This window comes from Heterodontus francisci, chromosome 4, assembly GCF_036365525.1.
Source record: "Heterodontus francisci isolate sHetFra1 chromosome 4, sHetFra1.hap1, whole genome shotgun sequence".
Taxonomy (NCBI): Eukaryota; Metazoa; Chordata; class Chondrichthyes; order Heterodontiformes; family Heterodontidae; genus Heterodontus; species Heterodontus francisci.
Window position 1 is genome coordinate 99650847 of NC_090374.1, and position 21768 is coordinate 99672614.

A 21768-nucleotide genomic window follows, 5' to 3' on the forward strand; every position below is an offset into this window, starting at 1 on the left:
TACATCCTTCCTAAAGTGTGGCAACCAGAACTGGATGCAATACTGTAGTTGGAGCCTAACCAGGGCTGCATAAAGGTTCAGCATAACTTCCCTCCTTTTGCACTCAATGCCTCTATTTATAAAGCCCAAGATCCCATATGCTTTACTAACCACTTCCTCAATATGTCCCACCACTGTCAAAGATCAATGCATATGCTGCCACCTCCCCACCCCCAGCCCCAGGTCCCTCTGTTCCTGTACACTCTTTAGGACTGTGGCATTAAGTATATATTGTCTCTCCCTATTCCTTCTGCCAAAATGCATCACCTCACACTTGTCAGTATTAAATTCCATCTGCCACCTCTCTGCCCATTCTGCTAGCCTATGTCCTGTTGTAGGCAGTTCATATCAGCCTCACTGTTTGCCTCATCTCCACGTCTGATGTCAGCAAATTTTGAGATTCTACTCTGTATTCCAAGAACCAAGTCATTTACATATTGCAGAAAAAAGCAGTCGTCCCAGCACTGACCCTTAGAGAACATCACTGACTACATCCTCCAGTCTGAAAAGCAACCATTTACTACGACTGTGTTTTCTGTCCGTAAGCCAATTTTTTTTCCCAATTGGACACTGATCCTCCTATTCATGATCCTCAATTTTGTTAACCAGCTTTTTATGTGGTACCTTATTGAATGCTTTCTTAAAATCCATATAAACAACGTCCACTGCATTCCCTTCATCAACCTTCTCTGTTACTTCATCAAATAATTCAATTAGATTAGTGAAGCATGATCTCCCTTTTTCAAATCCATGTTGGCTATCCTTAATTAACCTGAACCTCTTTAAGTATCCGTTGATATTTTCCCTGATTATTGTTTCCAAAACCTTACCCACCACTGATAAACTAACTACCCTTTGTCCTGTAATTGCTAGGACTGTCCTTGCACCCCTTCTTGAATAAGGGTGTCACATTTTTCATTCTCCAATCCTCTAGCACCTCCTCTGTATCCAGAGAATATTAAAAGATTATGGCAAGCCCTTCCGCTTTCTTCATTCCCACTTACTTTAGCAATCTGGGGTGCAAGCCATCCAGACCAGGTGACTTATCAACCCTAAGCATAGCCAACCTTTTTAGTACCTCCCCCCCTCTCAATTTTTATCCTATCCATTGCATCTACTCTCTCTGCTTCTACTGATATTTTGTCAGCTTCCATTTCCTTAATGAGTACTTTGCATCAGTGTTCACTAAGTATATTAGCCTTGCCCTGTGCCTCTAAGCATATATTACCCTCTTTGTCCCTAAAAGGCCCCACTTCTCCTCTTACTACTTGCTTACTGTTTACATGCTGGTAGAAGATCTTTGGGTTCCCTTTTATGCTGCTCTATTTTCATATTCTCTCTTTGCCAGACTTATTTTCCTCTTCACCTCCCCTCTCAACATATTGTATATGGCCTGGTTTTCACTTGACATGCATCATACACCCCTTTTTTTTTTTGTTTCATCATTATCATCTGTATCTCCCTCGTCAACCAAGGAGTCCTGTTCTTGGTTCCCCTACCTTTCAGCCTTGTTGGAATGTCCCTAGCCTGTACCTGAACCACCTCTTCCTTAAAGATAACTCATTATTCTGATACAGTTCTTTCTGCCAGGTTTTTGTTCCATTCTACCCTGGCTAGCTCCCTTCTCATTGCGTTGAAATTAGCCTTCGTCCGATCTAGCTTATTTTGTTCCCTGTTTTTCTGCAATACCAGTCTAAACCTTTATGATGCAATGATCACTCTTACCCAAGTTCTCCCCCACAGACACTTGGTCCACTTGGCCCACCTGATTTCCATTAGAACATAGGAACAGGAGAAGGCCATTCACATCGAGCCTGCTCCGCCGTTCAGTTAGATCATAGCTTATCATGTACCTCACTGCCACTTTTCTGTGCTATCTCCATATCCCTTGATGTCTGTTGTCTCCAGAAATCTATCGATTTCTAACTTGAACATGCTCAATGATTTGAGCTTCCACAGCCCTCTAGGCTAGAGAATTCCAAAGATAAACCATCCTCTGAGTGAAGAAATTCCTCCTCATCTCAGTCCCAAATGGCCTACCCCATATTCTGAGACTATGTCCGGTGGTTTTCGACTCACCAGCCAAGGGAAACATCTTATCTACATCCACCCTGTCACGCCAAGTTTCAAGGATATCGCCCCTCATTATTTGAAACTCTAGAGAATACAGGCCCAGTTTCCTCAATCTCTGCTCATGAGACAATCCTGCCATCCCAAGGGTTTGTCTGGTGAACCTCCGTTGCTCTCCCTGTATGGCAAGTATATCCTTCCTTAAATAAGGAGACCAAACTGTACACAATACTCCAGGTGTGGTCTCACCAAGGCTGTATACAATTGTAGCAAGACATTGTTGCTCCTGTACTCCAATCTCCTTGCGAGGAAGGCCAACATACCATTTCCCTTCCTAATTGCTTGCTGTACCTGCATGCTGGCTTTTAGTGACTCATGAACAAGGACACCCAGGTCCCTTTGGACATCAACACTTCCCAACCTTTCACCATTTAAGATATATTCTGTCTTCCTGTTTTTTCTACCAAAGTGTATACCTTCATACTTATTCACATTATATTCCATCTGCCATGTTCTTGCCCATTCACTTAGTCTGTCCAAGTCCCGTTGAAGCCTCCTTGCACCCTCCTCATAATTCTCATTCCCACCTAGTTTTGTGTCACCAGCAAATTTGGAAATTTTAGAAAAGGAAGAAGGTGGAGGAATGGTACAAGGTGAATTGCTTGTTTGGAGAGCTGGTGCAGACACGATGGGCCGAATGGCGGCCTCCTGTGCTGTAACAATTCTGTGATTTTTTTTCGGACATCCTTATCATTTATATAGATTATGAACAGCTGTGGCCCTAGCACTTGTGGTACCCCACGAGTAACGGCCTGCCGTCCTGAAAATGACCCGTTTATTTCTACTCTCTGCTTTCTGCCTGTTGACCAATCTCAATCCATACTAGCATATTACCCCCAATCCCATGCACTCTAATTTTGTTTACTAACCTCCTGTGTGGGACCTTTATCAAAAGCCTTCTAAAAATCCAAATACACCACATCCACTAGTTCTCCTTTATCTATGCTACAAGTTACATCCTCAAAATACTCCAACCGGTTTGTCAAACGTGATTTCCCTTTCATAAATCCATGTTGACTCTGCCCAATTTTACCATTATTTTCTAAGTGTCCAGTTATCACATCCTTTCTAATAGATTCGAATGTCAAACTAACAGGTCTGTGGTTCTCCATTCTCCCTCCCTTCCTGAATAGTGGGATTACATTTGCTACTTTCCAGTCTGCAGGAACCATTCCAGAATATATAGAATTTTGAAAGATAACCACCAATGTGTCCACTATCTCGATAGCCACCTCCTTCCACACCCTGGAATATAGCTTATCTGGTCCCGGGGATTTAGAACATAGAACAGCACAGTACAGGCCCTTCGGCCCACGATGTTGTGCCGACCCTTTAACCTACTCTAAGATCAAACTACCTACATACCCTTCATTCTACTATCATCCATGTACCTATCCAAGAGTCGCTTAAATGTCCCTAATGTATCTGCTTCTACTACCACTGCCGGCAGTGCATTCCATGCACCCACCACTCTCTGTGTAAAGAACCTACCTCTGACATCTCCCCTAAACCTTCCTCCAATCACCTTTAAAATTATGCCCCCTGGTGATGGCCCTTTCCGCCCTGGCAAAAAAGTCTTTGGTTATCCACTCTCTCTATGCCTCTCATCATCTTGTACACCTCTATCAAGTCACCTCTCATCCTTCTTCGCACCAATGAGAAAAGCCCTAGCTCCCTCAACCTTTCTTCATAAGACATGCCCTCCAGTCCAGGCAGCATCCTGGTGAATCTCCTCTGCACCCTCTCTAAAGCTTCCACATCCTTCCTATAATGAGGCGACCAGAACTGAACACAATATTCCAAGTGTGGTCTAACCAGGGCTTTATAGAGCTGCAGCATAACCTCGCGGCTCTTAAACTCAATCCCCCGTTAATGAAAGCCAACAAACCATACGCCGCCTTAACAACCCTATCAACTTGGGTGGCAACTTTGAGGGATCTATGGACATGGACCCCAAGATCCCTCTGTTCTTCCACACTGCCAAGAATCCTGTCTTTAAGCCTGTATTCTGCATTCAAATTCGACCTTCCAAAATGAATCACTTCACACTTTTCCAGGTTGAACTCCATCTGCCACTTCTCAGCCCAGCTCTACATCCTGTCAATGTCCCATTGCAACCTACAACAGCCCTCCACACTATCCACAACTCCAGCAACCTTTGTGTCATCGGCAAACTGACTAAGCTAGTCTTCTACTTACTCATCCAAGTCGTTTATAAAATCACAAAGAGCAGAGGTCCCAGAACAGATCCCTGCGGAACACCACTGGTCACCGAGCTCCATGCTGAATACTTTCCATCTACTACCACCCTCTGACTTCTATGGGCCAGCCAATTCTGTATCCAGACAGCCAAATTTCCCTGTATCCCATGCCTCCTTACTTCCTGAATGAGCCTACCATGGGGAACCTTATCAAACGCCTTGCTAAAATCCATATACACCACATCCACTGCTCTTCCTTCATCGATGTGTTTTGTCACATCCTCAAAGAATTCAATAAGACTTGAGGCATGACCTGCCCCTCACAAAGCCATGCTGACTATCTCTAATCAAACTATGCTTTTCCAAATAATCATAAATCCTGTCTCTCAGAATCCTCTCCAATAATTTGCTCGCCACCGACGTAAGACTGACTGGTCTGTAATTCCCAGGGTTATCCCGATTCCCTTTCTTGATCAAGGGAATAACATTTGCCACCCTCCAATCTTCTGGTACTGCTCCAGTGGACAGTGAGGACGCAAAGATCATCGCCAAAGGCGCGGCAATCTCTTCCCTCGCTTCCCGTAATAACCTTGGGTATATCCCGTCTGGCCCCGGGGACTTATCTATCCTCATGTCTTTCAAAATTTCCAGCACATCCTCCTTCTTAACATCAACCTGTTCGAGCATATCAGCCTGTTTCACGCTGTCCCCCTCTCTAGTGAATACTGAAGCAAAGTATTCATTAAGGACCTCCCCTACCTCCTCCGACTCCAGACACAAGTTCCCTCCACTATCCCTGATCGGCCCTACCCTCACTCTGGCCATCCTCTTGTTCCTCACAAGTGTAGAACGCCTTGGGATTTTCCTTAATCCTACCCGCCAAGACTTTTTCATGTCCCCTTCTAGCTCTCCTAAGTCCATTCTTCAGTTCCTTCCTGGCTACCTTGTAACCCTCTAGAGCCCTGTCTGATCCTTGCTTCCTCAACCTTAAGTAAGCTTCCTTCTTCCTCTTGACTAGCTGTTCCACATCTCTTGTCATCCAAGGTTCCTTCACCCTACCATCCCTTCCTTGCCTCATCGGGACAACCCTATCCAGCAGTCGCAGCAAGTGCTCCCTAAACAACCTCCACATTTCTGTCGTGCATTTCCCTGAGAACATCTGTTCCCAATTTAAGCTCCCCAGTTCCTGCATTGTAATTCCCCCTCCCCCAATTAAATATTTTCCCATCCGGTCTGCTCCTATCCCTCTCCATGACTATAGTAAAGGTCAGGGAGTTGTGATCACTATCACCGAAATGCTCTCCCACCGAGAGATCTGCCACCTGGCCTGGTTCGTTGCCAAGCACCAAATCCAACATAGCCTCCCCTCTAGTCGGCCTATCTACATATTGAGTCAGGAAACCTTCCTGGACACACCTGACAAAATCTGCTCCATCCAAACTATTTGCACTAAGGAGGTTCCAATCAATATTAGGGAAGTTGAAGTCACCCATGACAACAACCCTGTTACATCTGCACCTTTCCAAAATCTGCCTCCCAATCTGTTCCTCCGTGTCTCTGTTGCTATTGGGGGGGGTCTATAGAAAACTCCCAATAAAGTGACTGCTCCTTTCCTGTTTCTGACTTCCACCCATACTGACTCAGTAGACAAACCCTTCTCGACAACCTCCCTTTCTGCAGCTGTGATACTATCCCTGATTAGCAATGCCACTCCCCCACCTCTTTTATCTCCCTCCCTATTCCTTTTGAAACATCTAAACCCCGGAACATCCAACATCCATTCCTGCTCCTGTGATATCCAAGTCTCCGTAATGGCCGCAACATCGTAGCTCCAAGTACTGATCCATGCTCTAAGTTCATCACCCTTATTCCTGACACTTCTTGCATTAAAATAGACACACTTCAACCCATCATACTGGCTGCAACTTTGCCCTGTCAACTGTCTAACCTTCCTCGCAGACTCTCTGCACTCTGTATCTGCCTGTTCAACAGCTACCCCATCCACATTTATCAACCTTCAATCCAGTTAACTTTTCAAGTACTACCTCTTAATACTAATTTCCTTCAGTTTCTGTTTCACAAGTCCCTTGGTTGCCTAGTATTTCTTGGAGATTTTCTGTATCTTCCGCGAAGACAGACACAAAGTAATTTAGTTTCTCCGCCATTTCTCTGTTCTCTGCTATAAATTCTCTTGTCTCCACTTGTAATGAGCCCACATTTGTCCTAGCTAATCTTTTCCTTTTCACATAACTAAAGAAGCTTTCCCAGCACCAGATCCAGCAATGCCTCTTTTCAAGTTAGGCTGAGAACATACTGATCAAGGAAGTTCTTTTGAACACATTTGAGGAATTCCTCCCCCTCCTTACCGTTTACTGTAAAATTATCCCAGTTGATACTTGGGTAAATAAAGTCCCCAATATCACCACTCTATAGTTCTTGCACACTCTGATTTCCCTGCAGATTTGTTCCTCTCTCTTTCTCACTATTTGGAGGCCTGTAGAACATCCCTAGTAGTGTGATCATACCCCTTGTGCTCCTCAACTCTAACCAAATGGATTCTGTCCTTGCCCCTTCAAGGACATCCTTCCTTTCCAGCACTGCAATGTCTTCCCTAATCAGGACTGCTACCCCACCTCCCTTTTTTCCTTCTCTATCTTTTCTGAACCCTTTTTATATTCTTGTGTATTAAGCACCCAGTCCTCGCCCATTTTTAAGCCACGTTTCCGTAATTTCCACTGCATCGTATTCCCATACAGCTCTTTGTGCTTGTAGCTCACCAGCCTTTTTCAACACACTTTGTGTGTTGACGCACATGTTGGATTATGAGTATAGGTCAGACTGCTTACATAGATGGGGAAAACAGAAGAAAACCATCATTGGTGAGTCCCCTCTCACCCCACTTCTGCTCCCCCTTCCTGCCCCTATCTCAGCTTCTCCTCCCCTCCTTCCACCTCCCCCCAGCAACTCCCCCCGCTGCTTCTCCTCCTCGCAGCCTCTTTTTATGCAATCTAACCTTGTCCAATTTTTCATAAAAATAACTTGACAACCATTTTTAAGAAAAACATAAATGCAGTTTCTTTCTTTGGTGATTACCCACTGAAGCATAAAAGGATTTTGCTTAAAATACTGGTCTGTATGTCTCTCTGCATCAAGTAGAATTGGTAGGTTGGAATACATACAGATGCATTATCACCAATAAGGTGTTCACAAGACATCCCAGTAAGAATGAAGACAGCTACTTGAACTGGTGTTCTGTCCAATTTGGTTATCAGCCCGAAGTGCACCCATGACTCAAGGAAACTTATGCACATTTTTTTTACATGTGTGCTATACAAGGAGAAATGTTGCTTGAACAGTTATTGCTTGACTTTGTAGTTACTCCTTGTAATCTAGTTGGTACATTATTGAAATGGAAGGATTTGTACTGAATATTTTGTGGTCTGGTGTTTTTACAGCACTTCATATGTGTATAGATTACCCTTGTGTAAACTTGAGAAACTTAACCAATTAAAAATAAAAGTACAATGCGTAGAAGCCACATAAGTGCTAGGTCAGAGGAACTCTAACCATCTTCCCTGACCTTAGTGGCACTGCTGCTGAGGTCCCCACTGTCGACATCTTGGAGGTTATCATAAGAATGAATGAAAGAGAGTGGCATTTATATAGTGCTTTTCATGACCACCAGACATCTCAAAGTGCTTTACAGCCAATTAAGTACTTTTTGAAATATAGTTACTGTTGTAATTCATTGCTCAGAAGCTGGACTAGACCAGCCATATCAGCACTATTACTACAAACGCAGAGCAGAGGCTGGCTGCTCTGTGATGATGACTCATCTCTTGACCCCTGAAAAGCCTCTCAAGACTCAAGTGAACAGTGTGGGAAAAAAAAGACAGGCATTTATATAGTGCCTTTCATAACCTCAGGACATCCCAAAGCACTTTACAGTGTAGTCACCATTGTAATATAGGAAATGGGTGTGATAGAATGCTTGTCCCTAACCTGGATGGGTATAGATGTAACAGCATTTAAAGAACTTGACAGCATCCACAACAGAGGAATTTGCATGATTGTTGATTCAGTGCCTGGACTTGAGATCCACTCCCTACACTATGGCTGCAATAAATACAAACGACAGAATATGCTGCAACAACTCACTTTAACTGCAGTTATTTCAACAACACCTCTCTCCTGCAACTTTTATCACTGAAAAAGTCAAGAGCAACAATGTGTGAATGACATCATCTCGAAGTTGTGCACCATGCTGACTTGGATGGATATCACCATTCCTTAATCATCTCTTGATCAATATCTTAGAATTCCCTACCTAATATCATTTGTGGAACTCTTTTACTGCAGGCACTAAAGTGGTTCAAGGAGCAGGTTTACTACCACCTTCTAAATGCCCCTAGGCATAAGCAGTAAATATAGTCATGTTGGCTTCACCCACATCCTGAGCACAAGTATATTCAAAAGTGTGGAATTAAAAATTCCTTAGTGTTTATAAATGTCTTTCTCTTTATACTGTCCCAACAGTTTGTTGTTTCCTTAGGCTGATCTATAGAAATAGCATGTTGCTTAATACCATTCTTGATCCATGAACCACAATTTGCACACAACTAGTTTTTTCCCACCTGTTGTCCCTTTTACCCATGGAAGAATATCTGACCTCTGCATTATGCTCCCTACCCTCCAAATTACTCTGTCGTACTTTGACAGTAAGTGGCCTCCTCCTGAAGTCCCCAGCCTCACAGATGCCAGTTTTGAGCCAATTCGATTCACTCCGCGTGATATCAAGAAACGACTGAAGGCACTGGATACTGCAAAGGCTATGGGCCCTGACAACATTCAAGCAATAGTACTGAAGACCTGTGCTCGAGAACTTGCTGCGCCCCGAGCTAAGCTACAACACTGGCATACCTGGCAATGTGGAAAATTGCCCAGGTATGTCCTGTACAAAAAAAGCAGGACAAGTCCAACCCTGCCAATTACTACCTCATCAGTCTACTCCCACTCATCAGTAAAGTGATGGAAGGTGTCATCGACTGTGCTATCAAGTGGCACTTGCTTAGCAATAATCTGCTCGGTGACGCTCAGTTTTGGTTCCGTCGGCCACTCAGCACCTGACCTCATTACAGGTTCAAACATGGACAAAAGAGCTGAATTCCAGAGGTGAGGTGAGAGTGACTGCCCTTGACATCAAGGTAGCATTTGACTGAGTATGGTATCAAGGAGCCCTAGCAAACCTGGAGTCAATGGGAATCCGGGGGAAACTCTCCGCTGGTTGGAGTCATACCTAGTGCAAAGGAAGATGGTTGTGGTTGTTGGAGGTCAATCATTTGAGCTCCAGGACATCACTGCAGGTGTTCCTCAAGGTAGTGTCCTGGGCCTAGCCATCTTCAGCTGTTTCATCAATGACCTTCCTTGAAACATAAGGTCAGAAGTGGGGATGTTCGAAGATGATCGCACAATGTTCAGCACCATTCGTGACTCCTCAGATACTGTAGCAGTCCATGTAGAAATGCAACAAGACCTGGACAATGTCCAGGCTTGGGCTGATGAGTGGCAAGTAATATTCGTGCCACACAAGTGCCAGGCAATGACCGTTTCCAGCAAGAGAGAATCTAACCATCTCCCCTTGACATTTAATTGGCATTACGATCGCTGAATTCCCCACCATCAACATCCTGGGGGTAACCATTGACCAGAAACTGAACTGGAGTTGCCATATAAATATAGTGGCTACAAATACAGGTCAGAGGCTAGGAATCCTGTGGCGAGCAGCTCACCACCTGATTCGCCAAAGCCTGGCCACCATCTACAAGGCACAAGTCAGGAGTGTGTTGGAATACTTTCCACTTGCCTGGATGGGTGCAGCTCCAACAACATTTAAGAAGCTCAACACCATCCAGGACAAAGCAGACCGTTTTTGACTGGCACCCCATCTACAAACATTCACTCCCTCCACCACAGATGAACAGTGGCAGCAGTGTGCACCATCTCCAAGATGCATTGCAGCAACGCAACAAGGCTCCTTCAACCTTCCAAACCCGTGACTTCTTCCACCTAGAAGGATAAGGACAGAAAATGCATGGGAACACCACCTGCAAGTTCCCCTCCAAGCCACACACCATCCTGACTTGAAACAATATCAAAGAACAAAGAAAATTACAGCACAGGAACAGGCCCTTTGGCCCTCCAAGCCTGCGCCAATCCAGATCCTCTATCTAAACATGTCGCCTATTTTCTAAGGGTCTGTATCTCTTTGCTTCCTGCCCATTCATGTATCTGTCTAGATACATCTTAAAAGACGCTATCGTGTTCGCATCTACCACCTCCGCTGGCAATGCGTTCCAGGCACCCACCACCCTCTGCATAAAGAACTTTCCACGCATATCCCCCCCCTAAACTTTTCCCTTCTCACTTTGAACTCGTGACCCCTAGTATTTGAATCCCCCACTCTGGGGGGGGAAAAAGCTTTTTGCTATCCACCCTGTCTATACCTCTCATGATTTTGTACACCTCAATCAGGTCCCCCCTCAACCTCCGCCTTTCTAATGAAAATAATCCTAATCTACTCAACCTCTCTTCATAGCTAGCGCCCTCCATACCAGGCAACATCCTGGTGAACCTCCTCTGCACCCTCTCCAAAGCATCCACATCCTTTTGGTAATGTGGCGACCAGTACTGCACGCAGTATTCCAAATGTGGCCGAACCAAAGTCCTATGCAACTGTAACATGACCTGCCAACTCTTGTACTCAATACCCCGTCCGATGAAGGAAAGCATGCCGTATGCCTTCTTGACCACTCTATTGACCTGCGTTGCCACCTTCAGGGAACAATGGACCTGAACACCCAAATCTCTCTGTACATCAATTTTCCCCAGGACTTTTCCATTTACTGTATAGTTCACTCTTGAATTGGATCTTCCAAAATGCATCACCTCGCATTTGCCTGGATTGAACTCCATCTGCCATTTCTCTGCCCAACTCTCCAGTCTATCTATATTCTGCTGTATTCTCTGACAGTCCCCTTCACTATCTGCTACTCCACCAATCTTAGTGTCGTCTGCAAACTTGCTAATCAGACCACCTATACTTTCCTCCAAATCATTTATGTATATCACAAACAAAAGTGGTCCCAGCACGGATCCCTGTGGAACACCACTGGTCACACGTCTCCATTTTGAGAAACTCCCTTCCACTGCTACTCTCTGTCTCCTGTTGCCCAGCCAGTTCTTTATCCATCTAGCTACGAGACCCTGGACCCCATGCGACTTCACTTTCTCCATCAGCCTACCATGGGGAACCTTATCAAACGCCTTACTGAAGTCCATGTATATGACATCTACAACCCTTCCCTCATCAAGCAACTTTGTCACTTCCTCAAAGAATTCTATTAAGTTGGTAAGACATGACCTTCCCTGTACAAAACCATGTTGCCAATCACTGATAAGCCCATTTTCTTCCAAATGGGAATAGATCCTATCCCTCAGTATGTTCTCCAGCAGCTTCCCTACCACTGACGTCAGGCTCACCGGTCTATAATTCCCTGGATTTTTCCTGCTACCCTTCTTAAACAAGGGGACAACATTAGCAATTCTCCAGTCCTCCGGGACCTCACCCGTGTTTAAGGATGCTGCAAAGATATCTGTTAAGGCCCCAGCTATTTCCCCTCTCGCTTCCCTCAGTAACCTGGGACAGATCCCATCCGGACCTGGGGACTTGTCCACCTTAATGCCTTTTAGAATACCCAACACTTCCTCCCTCCTTATGCCGGCTTGACCTAGAGTAATCAAACATCTGTCCCTAACCTCAACATCCTTCATGTCCCTCTCCTCGGTGAATACCGATGCAAAGTACTCGTTTAGAATCTCACCCATTTTCTCTGACTCCACGCATAACTTTCCTCCTTTGTCCTTGAGTGGGCCAATCCTTTCTCTAGTTACCCTCTTGCTCCTTATATATGAATAAAAGGCTTTGGGATTTTCCTTAACCCTGTTTGCTAAAGATATTTCATGACCCCTTTTAGCCCTCTTAATTCCTCGTTTCAGATTGCTCCTACAATCCCGATATTCTCTCAAAGCTTCGTCTTTCTTCAGCCGCCTAGACCTTATGTATGCTTCAACAACAAAAACAAGAAATGCTGGATTCACTCAGCAGGTCTGGCAGCATCTGTGGAAAGAGAAGCAGAGTTAACGTTTCGGGTCAGTGACCCTTCTTCGGAACTGACAAATATTAGAAAAGTCACAGATTATAAACAAGTGAGGTGGGGGTTGGGCAAGAGATAACAAAGGAGAAGGTGCAGATTGGACCAGGCCACATAGCTGACCAAAAGGTCACGGAGCAAAGGCAAACAATATGTTAATGGTGTGTTGAAAGACAAAGCATTAGTACAGATTAGGTGTGAATATACTGAATAATGAACATCAGCAAGTGCAAACCTGAAGAAAAACAACCTGAAAAAAACAGTGGGTAAGCAAACTGAACAAACTAAGATGAAATGAAATAAATGCAAAAAAAGATTGTAAAAAATGTAAAAAGGAATGCAAAAAAAAGGAAGAAAAAATAACTAAAAATGACTAAAAATGAAAGTAAAGTGGGGGGCTGTCATGCTCTGAAATTATTGAACTCAATGTTCAGTCCGGCAGGCTGTAGTGTGCCAAATCGGTAGATGAGATGCTGTTCCTCGAGCTTGCGTTGATGTTCACTGGAACACTGCAGCAATCCCAGGACAGAGATGTGAGCATGAGAGCAGGGGGGAGTGTTGAAATGGCAAGCAACCGGAAGCTCAGGGTCCTGCTTGCGGACTGAGCGGAGATGTTCCGCAAAGCGGTCACCCAGTCTGCGCTTGGTCTCCCCAATGTAGAGGAGACCACACTGTGAGCAGCGAATACAGTATACTACATTGAAAGAAGTACAAGTAAATCGCTGCTTCACCTGAAAGGAGTGTTTGGGGCCTGGGATAGTGAGGAGAGAGGAGGTAAATGGGCAGGTATTACACCTCCTGCGATTGCAAGGGAAGGTGCCCTGGGACGGGGACGAGGTGGTGGGGGTAATGGAGGAGTGGACCAGGGTGTCGCGGAGGGAACGATCCCTTCGGAATGCTGACAGGGGAAGGGAGGGGAAGATGCGACTGGTAGTGGCATCACGCTGGAGGTGGCGAAAATGGCGGAGGATGATCCTTTGGATATGGAGGCTGGTGGGATGAAAAGTGAGGACAAGGGGAACCCTGTCACGGTTCTGGGAGGGAGGGGAAGGGGTGAGGGTAGAGGTGCGGGGAATGGGTCGGACACGGTTGAGGGCCCTGTCAACCACAGTGGGGGGAAATCCTCAGTTGAGGAAAAAGGAGGTCATATCAGAAGCACCGTCATGGAAGGTAGCATCATCAGAGCAGATGCGTCGGAGACGGAGAAACTGGGAGAATGGAATGGAGTCCTTACAGGAGGTAGGGTGTGAAGAAGTGTAGTCGAGGTAGCTGTGGGAGTCAGTGGGCTTATAATGGATATTGGTAGACAACCTATCCCCAGAGATGGAGACAGAGAAGTCGAGGAAGGGAAGAGATGGACCATGTAAAGGTGAGAGAAGGGTGGAAATTGGAAGCAAAGTTGATAAAGTTTTCTAGTTCGGGGCGGGAGCAGGAAACGGCACCGATACAGTCATCAATGTACCGGAAAAAGAGTTGGGGGAGGGGGCCTGAGTAGGACTGGAACAAAGAATGCTCGACGTATCCCACAAAAAGACAGGCATAGCTAGGACCCATGCGGGTACCCATAGCGACACCTTTTACTTGAAGGAAATGCATGGAGTTGAAGGAGAAGTTGTTCAATGTGAGAACAAGTTCAGCCAGGCGGAGGAGGGTGTTGGTGGATGGGGACTGGTTGGGCCTCTGTTCCAGGAAGAAGCGGAGAGCCCTCAAACCATCCTGGTGGGGGATGGAGGTGTAGAGCGATTGGACGTCCATAGTGAAGAGGAGGCGGTTGGGACCAGGAAACTGGAAATTGTCAAAATGACGTAGGGCGTCAGAAGAGTCACGGATGTAGGTGGGAAGAGACTGAACCAGCGGAGAAAAGATAGAGTCTAGATAGGAAGAAATAAGTTCAGTTGGGCAGGAGCAGGCTGACACAATGGGTCTGCCGGGACAGTCCCGTTTGTGGATTTTGGGAAGGAGGTAGAAGCGGGCTGTCCGGGTTGCGGGACTATGAGGTTGGAAGCTGTAGAGGGAAGATCTCCAGAGGAGATGAGGTCAGTGACAGTCCTTTGGACGGTGGCTTGATGTTCGGTGGTGGGGTCATGGTCCAGAGGGAGGTAGGAAGAGGTGTCTGTGAGTTGGCGTTGAGCTTCTGCAAGGTAGAGGTCGGTACGCCATACAACAACAGCACCACCCTTGTCTGCAGGTTTGATGACCATGTCGGGGTTAGACCTGAGAGAACGGAGTGCCTCAAGTTCAGAGGGGGACAGGTTAGAGTGAGTGAGGGGAGCAGAGAAATTGAGACGACCAATGTCTTGCCGACAGTTTTCAATGAAGAGATCAAGAGCTGGTAAGAGGCCAGGGTGAGGGGTCCAGGTAGAGGGAGAATGCTGGAGGCGGGTGAATGGGTCTGCTGGTCGGGGGGAGGACTCCTGGTCGAAGAAGTGAGCCCGAAGGCGGAGGCAACGGAAGAAGAGCTCAACGTCATGCCGAGCGCGAAATTCATTGAGGTGGGGGCGTAAGGGGATAAAACTGAGACCTTTGCTGAGTACAGAACGCTCAGCATCAGAGAGGGGGAGGTCAGAGGGTATAGTGAATACACGGCAAGAGGTCAGATCAGAAGGGGTGGGGTCAGAAGGAAGTGAAGCGGAAGGAGGATCTGGAGGGGCATTAGTCCCCATCAGCTGCTGGAGCTTGCGTTCCTTAACACCTGAAAGGAAGAAAAAAAGTTTTTTGTTAATGCGTCGGATGAGACGTAAGATGAGATGAAACTGCGGAGTAGAACAGATTTGAGATAAGGTGAGACGGGGCTGCTGGAGAGAGAGGTCCAGTGTGTGCATATGGCGGCGCATAGCACTGAGTGTGGATCTCAGGATCCACTACAGCCTGCCGGACTGAACATTGAGTTCAATAATTTCAGAGCATGACAGCCCCCCACTTTACTTTCATTTTTAGTCATTTTTAGTTATTTTTTCTTCCTTTTTTTTGCATTCCTTTTTACATTTTTTACAATCTTTTTTTGCATTTATTTCATTTCATCTTAGTTTGTTCAGTTTGCTTACCCACTGTTTTTTTCAGGTTGTTTTTCTTCAGGTTTGCACTTGCTGATGTTCATTATTCAGTATATTCACACCTAATCTGTACTAATGCTTTGTCTTTCAACACACCATTAACATATTGTTTGCCTTTGCTCCGTGACCTTTTGGTCAGCTATGTGGCCTGGTCCAATCTGCACCTTCTCCTTTGTTATCTCTTGCCCAACCCCCACCTCACTTGTTTATAATCTGTGACTTTTCTAATATTTGTCAGTTCCGAAGAAGGGTCACTGACCCGAAACGTTAACTCTGCTTCTCTTTCCACAGATGCTGCCAGACCTGCTGAGTGAATCCAGCATTTCTTGTTTTTGTTTCAGATTTCCAGCATCCGCAGTATTTTGCTTTTATTATACTTATGTATGCTTCCTTTTTCCTCTTAGCTAGTCTCACAATTTCACCTGTCATCCATGGTTCCCTAATCTTGCCATTTCTATCCCTAATTTTCACAGGAACATGTCTCTCCTGCACGCTAATCAACCTCTCTTTAAAAGCCTCCCACGTATCAAATGTGGATTTACTTTCAAACAGCTGCTCCCAATCTACGTTCCCCAGCTCCTGTCGAATTTTGGTATAGTTGGCCTTCCCCCAATTTAGCACTCTTCCTTTCGGACCACTCTCATCTTTGTCCATGAGTATTCTAAAACTTCCCAAAGTAGTCCCCAACTGAAACTTCAACCACCTGGCTGGGCTCATTCCCCAACACCAGGTCCAGTATGGCCCCTTCCCGAGTTGGACTATTTACATACTGCTCTAGAAAACCCTCCTGAATGCTCCTTACAAATTCTGCTCCATCTAGACCTCTAACACTAAGTGAATCCCAGTCAATGTTGGGAAAATTAAAATCTCCTATCACCACCACCCTGTTGCTCCTACATCTTTCCATAATCTGTTTACATATTTGTACCTCTATCTCACGCTCGCTGTTGGGAGGCCTGTAGTACAGCCCCAACATTGTTACCGCACCCTTCCTATTTCTGAGTTCTGCCCATATTGCCTCACTACTCGAGTCCTCCATAGTGCCCTCCTTCAGCACAGCTGTGATATCCTCTTTGATCAGTAATGCAACTCCTCCACCTCTTTTACCTCCCTCTCTATCCTGCCTGAAGTATCGATATCCTGGGATATTTAGTTGCCAATCATGCCCTTCCCTTAACCAAGTCTCCGTATCGCCATTACTTCACTAACAGCACTGTGGATGTACCCCACATGGACTGCAGCAGTTCAAGAAGGCAGCTCACCACCTTTTCAAGGGCAATTAGGGATGGGCGGCGAGTGGTCAGGAGCAGTCGGGAGTGGTGGAATGGACCAGTGGGCAGTCTGGAGCGGCGGGAAGTCAGGATGCTGGAGGGAGTGGCGGAGGGAACGGGGAAGAGAAGTAGCGATTGCAGGAGGAAGTGGGGTACTGTTGGGGGCGGGGGGGATGAAGGCGGTGATCACCGCCATCGGGGGGGGGGGGGGTGTGGCAACACTTTGATGTCATTACATGGTGACGTTGCCGCCCTCATGCGTGAATTCACACTGGAGAGCTGGCAAATGTTCAAACGCACTGATGACATCGGCAATCGCTCTGTGCGTGCTCTGTGTTGTCAGGAGACACTCTATCATTTACATGGAGAGATGCTGCAGAGGGACCTGGTTGTCCTTGTATATGAATCACAAAAAGTCAGCATGCAGGTACAGCAATAATTAGGAAGGTGATGAAATGAGCCTTTATTGGAAGGGGGATGGACTATGAAAGTAGGGAAGTCTTGCTACAGCTCTACAAGGTGAGACCGTACCTAGAGTACTGTGTACAGTTTTGGTCACCTTATTTAAGGAGGGACATATTTGCTTTGGAAACAGTTCAGAGAAGGTTCACGAGATGCATTCCTGTGATTAATGGGGTTGTCTTATGAGGAAAGGTTGAGCAGGTTGGGCCTTTGAAGATTTGAGAGGTGATCTTATTGAAACGTGTAAATTCTGAGGGGGCTTAACAAGGTAGATGCTGAGAGGATGTTTCCCCTCATGGGGGAATCTAGAACTAGTGGGCACAGTTTCAAATTAAGGCAACTCCCATTTAAGATGGAGATGAGGAGGAATTTCTTTTCTGAGGTTTGTTAGTGTTTGGAATTCTCTTCCCCAGCGAGCAGTGGAGGCTGAGTCATTGAATATATTCCAGGCTGAGTTGGACAGATTTCTGATTTACAAGGGAGTCTAGGATTTTGGGGGACAGGCAGAAAAGTGGAGTTAAGGCCACAGTCAGATCAGCCATGATCTTATTGAATAGCAGAGCAGACTTGAGGGGCTGAATTGCCTACTCCTGCTCCTATTTCTTATGTTCTTCAAGGCTGAGACAAGAGAAATTTTAATGGGAAACAAGGCAATGGCATAGACGTTGGGGGAATTTTATGCTTTCCCTTGCAGATATGGAGGCATGGGGAGCATGTAATCAGGTGGGATGGTGGCGCCTGCTACCTTCCCACCTTCGCCAAAATTAAGTCCAGGGCGGGGAGGCCTGTGAATGGCCTTGCCACCCTGCTGCCAATTGAGGTCCTTAAGTGGGCAATTAATGCCCAATTAAGGGCCTCATCCCGCTACCTCTGCAATTAGTCCAGCAGCTGACAGACCTGTCGCTGCATGGGGAGCACAGCAAGAAAAACCACGCTGGTTGCTTGCCAGCATCAGGAAGGTGGGGGGGGGGCTCCACTGAGACCCACCTTGCTGCTGACATGCCCCTACACTCCAGCTCCATAACCCCCACCCCACAAAACCCCTCCTGCCCTGATCTACCTGTGGCCTGGGTCCAGTGCCGCTCATAGGCCATTGGTGGGTGCTGCACCATCAGCAGCCACTGCCTCCGCGGTGGCACTGCAGTTAAAGAGCTGCCAGCTAGCTCTGAGGGCGGGACTTCTGTCGCTGGTGTCCTTGAACCTATGGCAGGCCCGCTGCTGTCCAATTAACTTGATTCAGCGGGCCTCCCACAGAAGGGGGGACGTGGGGTTCTAACCAGTGCTTTTGACAGAGGTTGAGAACCCCTTCGCCCATCTGGCTTCATGGTAGAAGGCACAAAAATAGTGGGGAACCAAGGGTCTAGTGAAAATGAGGAACTTAATGATATTAGTGTCAGTACAGAAATAGTACTGGAAAAATTAATGGGACTAAAAGCTGACAAATCCCCAGACCTGATGGCCTACATTCTATAGTTTTAAAAGAGATGGCTACAGAGACAGTAGATGCATTGATTTTGATCTTCCAGAATTCCCAAGTTTCTAGAAACGTCCATGTGGATTGGGGGGTAGCAGACGTAGCCCCGCTATTCAAAAGGAGGGAGAGAGAAAACCGGGAACTAATAGGCCCGTTAGCCTGACATCAATAGTAGGGAAAATGCTAAAATCTTCGATTAGGGACATGGTAATAGGACACCAAGAAAATCATAATATGATTGGGCAGAGCCAGCACAGATTTATGAAAGGGAAAATGGTATTTGACAAATCTAAGAGTTTTTGAGTTTAAAACCAGTAGGATCTTTGGGGATCCTGCCATCTTCCATGCGGCTCACATGGCCACCAGCAGATGTAATGTATTTGGATTTTCAAAAAGCATTTGAATAAGGTGTTGCACAAGAGGTTTTTGTGAGATTATAGGTTATATATTAGCATAGACTGAGGATTGGTTCACAGACAGAAAACAACAGAGTCGGAATAAATGGGTCACTTTTGGGTTGGCAGGCTCTATCTGGTGGAGTACTGCAAGAATCAGAGCTTGGGCCTCAACTGTTGACCATTTATATCAATGACATGGATGAAGGGACTGAGTGTAACATATCCAAGTGTGCTGATAATACAAAGTTAGGTGGGAAAATAAGCTGTTAGGCGACAAAGAGGCTGCAGAGGGATATGGATAGATAAAGTTCTTCTTTGGCCTCCTTGTCTCGGGAGACAATGGGTAAGCGCCTGGAGGTGGTCAGTGTTTTGTGGAGCAGCGCCTGGAGTGGCTATAAAGGCCAATTCTAGAGTGACAGGCTCTTCCACAGGTGCTGCAGAAAAATTTGATTGTCGGGGCTGTTGCACAGTTGGCTTTCCCCTTGTGCTTTTGTCTTTTTTCCTGCCAACTGCTAAGTCTCTTTGACTCGCCACACTTTAGCCCCGCCTTCATGACTGCCCGCCAGCTCTGGCGAACGCTGGCAACTGACTCCCACGACTTGTGATCAATGTCACAGGACTTCATGTCGCGTTTGCAGCCGTCTTTGAAGCAGAGACATGGACGGCCGGTGGGTCTGATACCAGTGGCGAGCTCGCTGTACAATGTATCTTTGGGGATCCTGCCATCTTCCATGCGGCTCACATGGCCAAGCCTTCTCCAGCGCCGCTGACTCAGTAGTGTGTATAAGCTGGGGATGTTGGCCGCCTCGAGCACTTCTGTGTTGGAGATATGGTCCTGCCACCTGATGCCAAGGATTCTCCGGAGGCAGCGAAGATGGAATGAATTGAGACGTCGCTCTTGGCTGACATACGTTGTCCAGGCCTCGCTGCCATAGAACAAGGTACTGAGGACACAGGCTTGATACACTCGGACCTTTGTGTTCCGTGTCAGTGCGCCATTTTCCCACACTCTCTTGGCCAGTCTGGACATAACAGTGGAAGCCTTTCCCATGTGCTTGTTGATTTTTGTATCTGGAGACAGGTTACAGGTGATAGTTGAGCGTAGGTAGGTGAACTCTTGAACCACTTCCAGAGCGTGGTCGCCAATATTGATGGATGGAGCATTTCTGACATCCTGCCCCATGATGTTCGTTTTCTTGAGGCTGATGGTTAGGCCAAATTCATTGCAGGCAGCCGCAAACCTGTCGATGAGACTCTGCAGGCACTCTTCAGTGTGAGATGTTAAAGCAGCATCGTCAGCAAAGAGGAGTTCCCTGATGACTTTCCGTAGTTTGGAAAGGTTGAATAACCTGCCCCCAGATCTTGTGTGGAGGAAAACTCCTTCAGAAGACTTGAACGCATGTGAGAGCAGCAGGGAGAAGAAAATCCCCAAAAGTGTGGGTGCGAGAACACAGCCCTGTTTCACGCCACTCAGGATAGGAAAGGGATCTGATGAGGTGCCGCCATGTTGAATTGTGCCTTTCATATTGTCCAGGAATGAGGTGATATGAGGGATATGGATAGATAAAGTGATTGGGTAAGAACATGGTAGATAGAATATAGTGTGAAGAAGTGTGAAGTTATATACTTTGGTAGGAAAAATAGAAAAGCAGAATTTTATTTTAAATTGTGAGGAACCTGGGTGGTATTGTACAAAAATCACAAAGATAACATATAGGTGCACAAGCAATTGGGAAAGCAAATGGTAGCCTTTTAATAAGGGATTGGAGTATAAGAGTAAATAAGTTTTACTGCAGCTTTATAGGGCTTTGGTGGGACCACACCTGTTGTGCTGTTTACAGTTTTGGTCTCCACCTACGGAAGGATATACTTGCCTTGGAGTGCAATCGGCTGGTTCCTGGAATGAGGAGAGATTGTGTAAAGTAGGCCTATATCCCCTAGAGTGTAGAAGAATGAGGCGATCTAATTGAAACTCCTAAAATTCTTAAGTTTATCAGGGTTGATGCTGGTAAGATGTTTCCCCTGGCTGGGGAGTCTAGAACTAGGGGGTCACAGTCTCAGAATAAGGGGTCAGCCATTTAGAACTGAGATAAGGATACATTTCTTCGCTCAAAAGATTGATTTTTTGGAATTGTGTACCCCAGAGAGCTGTGGATGCTCAGTCGTTGAGTATATTCAAGACCGGTCGATACATACTTGGATAGTAAGGGAATGGAGGGATATGGGGATTGTGTAGTATGGTGGAGTTGTGGTAAAAGATCAGCCATGATCTTATTGAATGGAGGAACAGGCTTAAAGGGCCGAATATCCTACTCCAGCTCCTATTATGTTCTAATATTTTGTGTTTGAATGGCAAAGTACCGTCTTTAGCATTGCAGAATATTTTATAACTTAACATACTATTGACTCCGTTGGTCACCTAACTATTAAAAATACTGACCATATAAGCCTAATTTGAAGTGTGAATTTATTTTCCAAAGGGGGAAAGTTGTGTTTGGTAAGTAAAAGTTAGATTTGCCTTCATTTATTA

The 21768-nt window shown here is 46.0% G+C and overlaps 1 protein-coding gene across 2 annotated transcripts in view; it reads left to right on the top strand.

Annotated features, from left to right (window-relative positions):
- The window catches only part of sncaip (synuclein, alpha interacting protein), a 161863-nt gene that overhangs the window by 62118 nt on the left and 77977 nt on the right, over nt 1-21768 (top strand). The window lies entirely within an intron of this gene.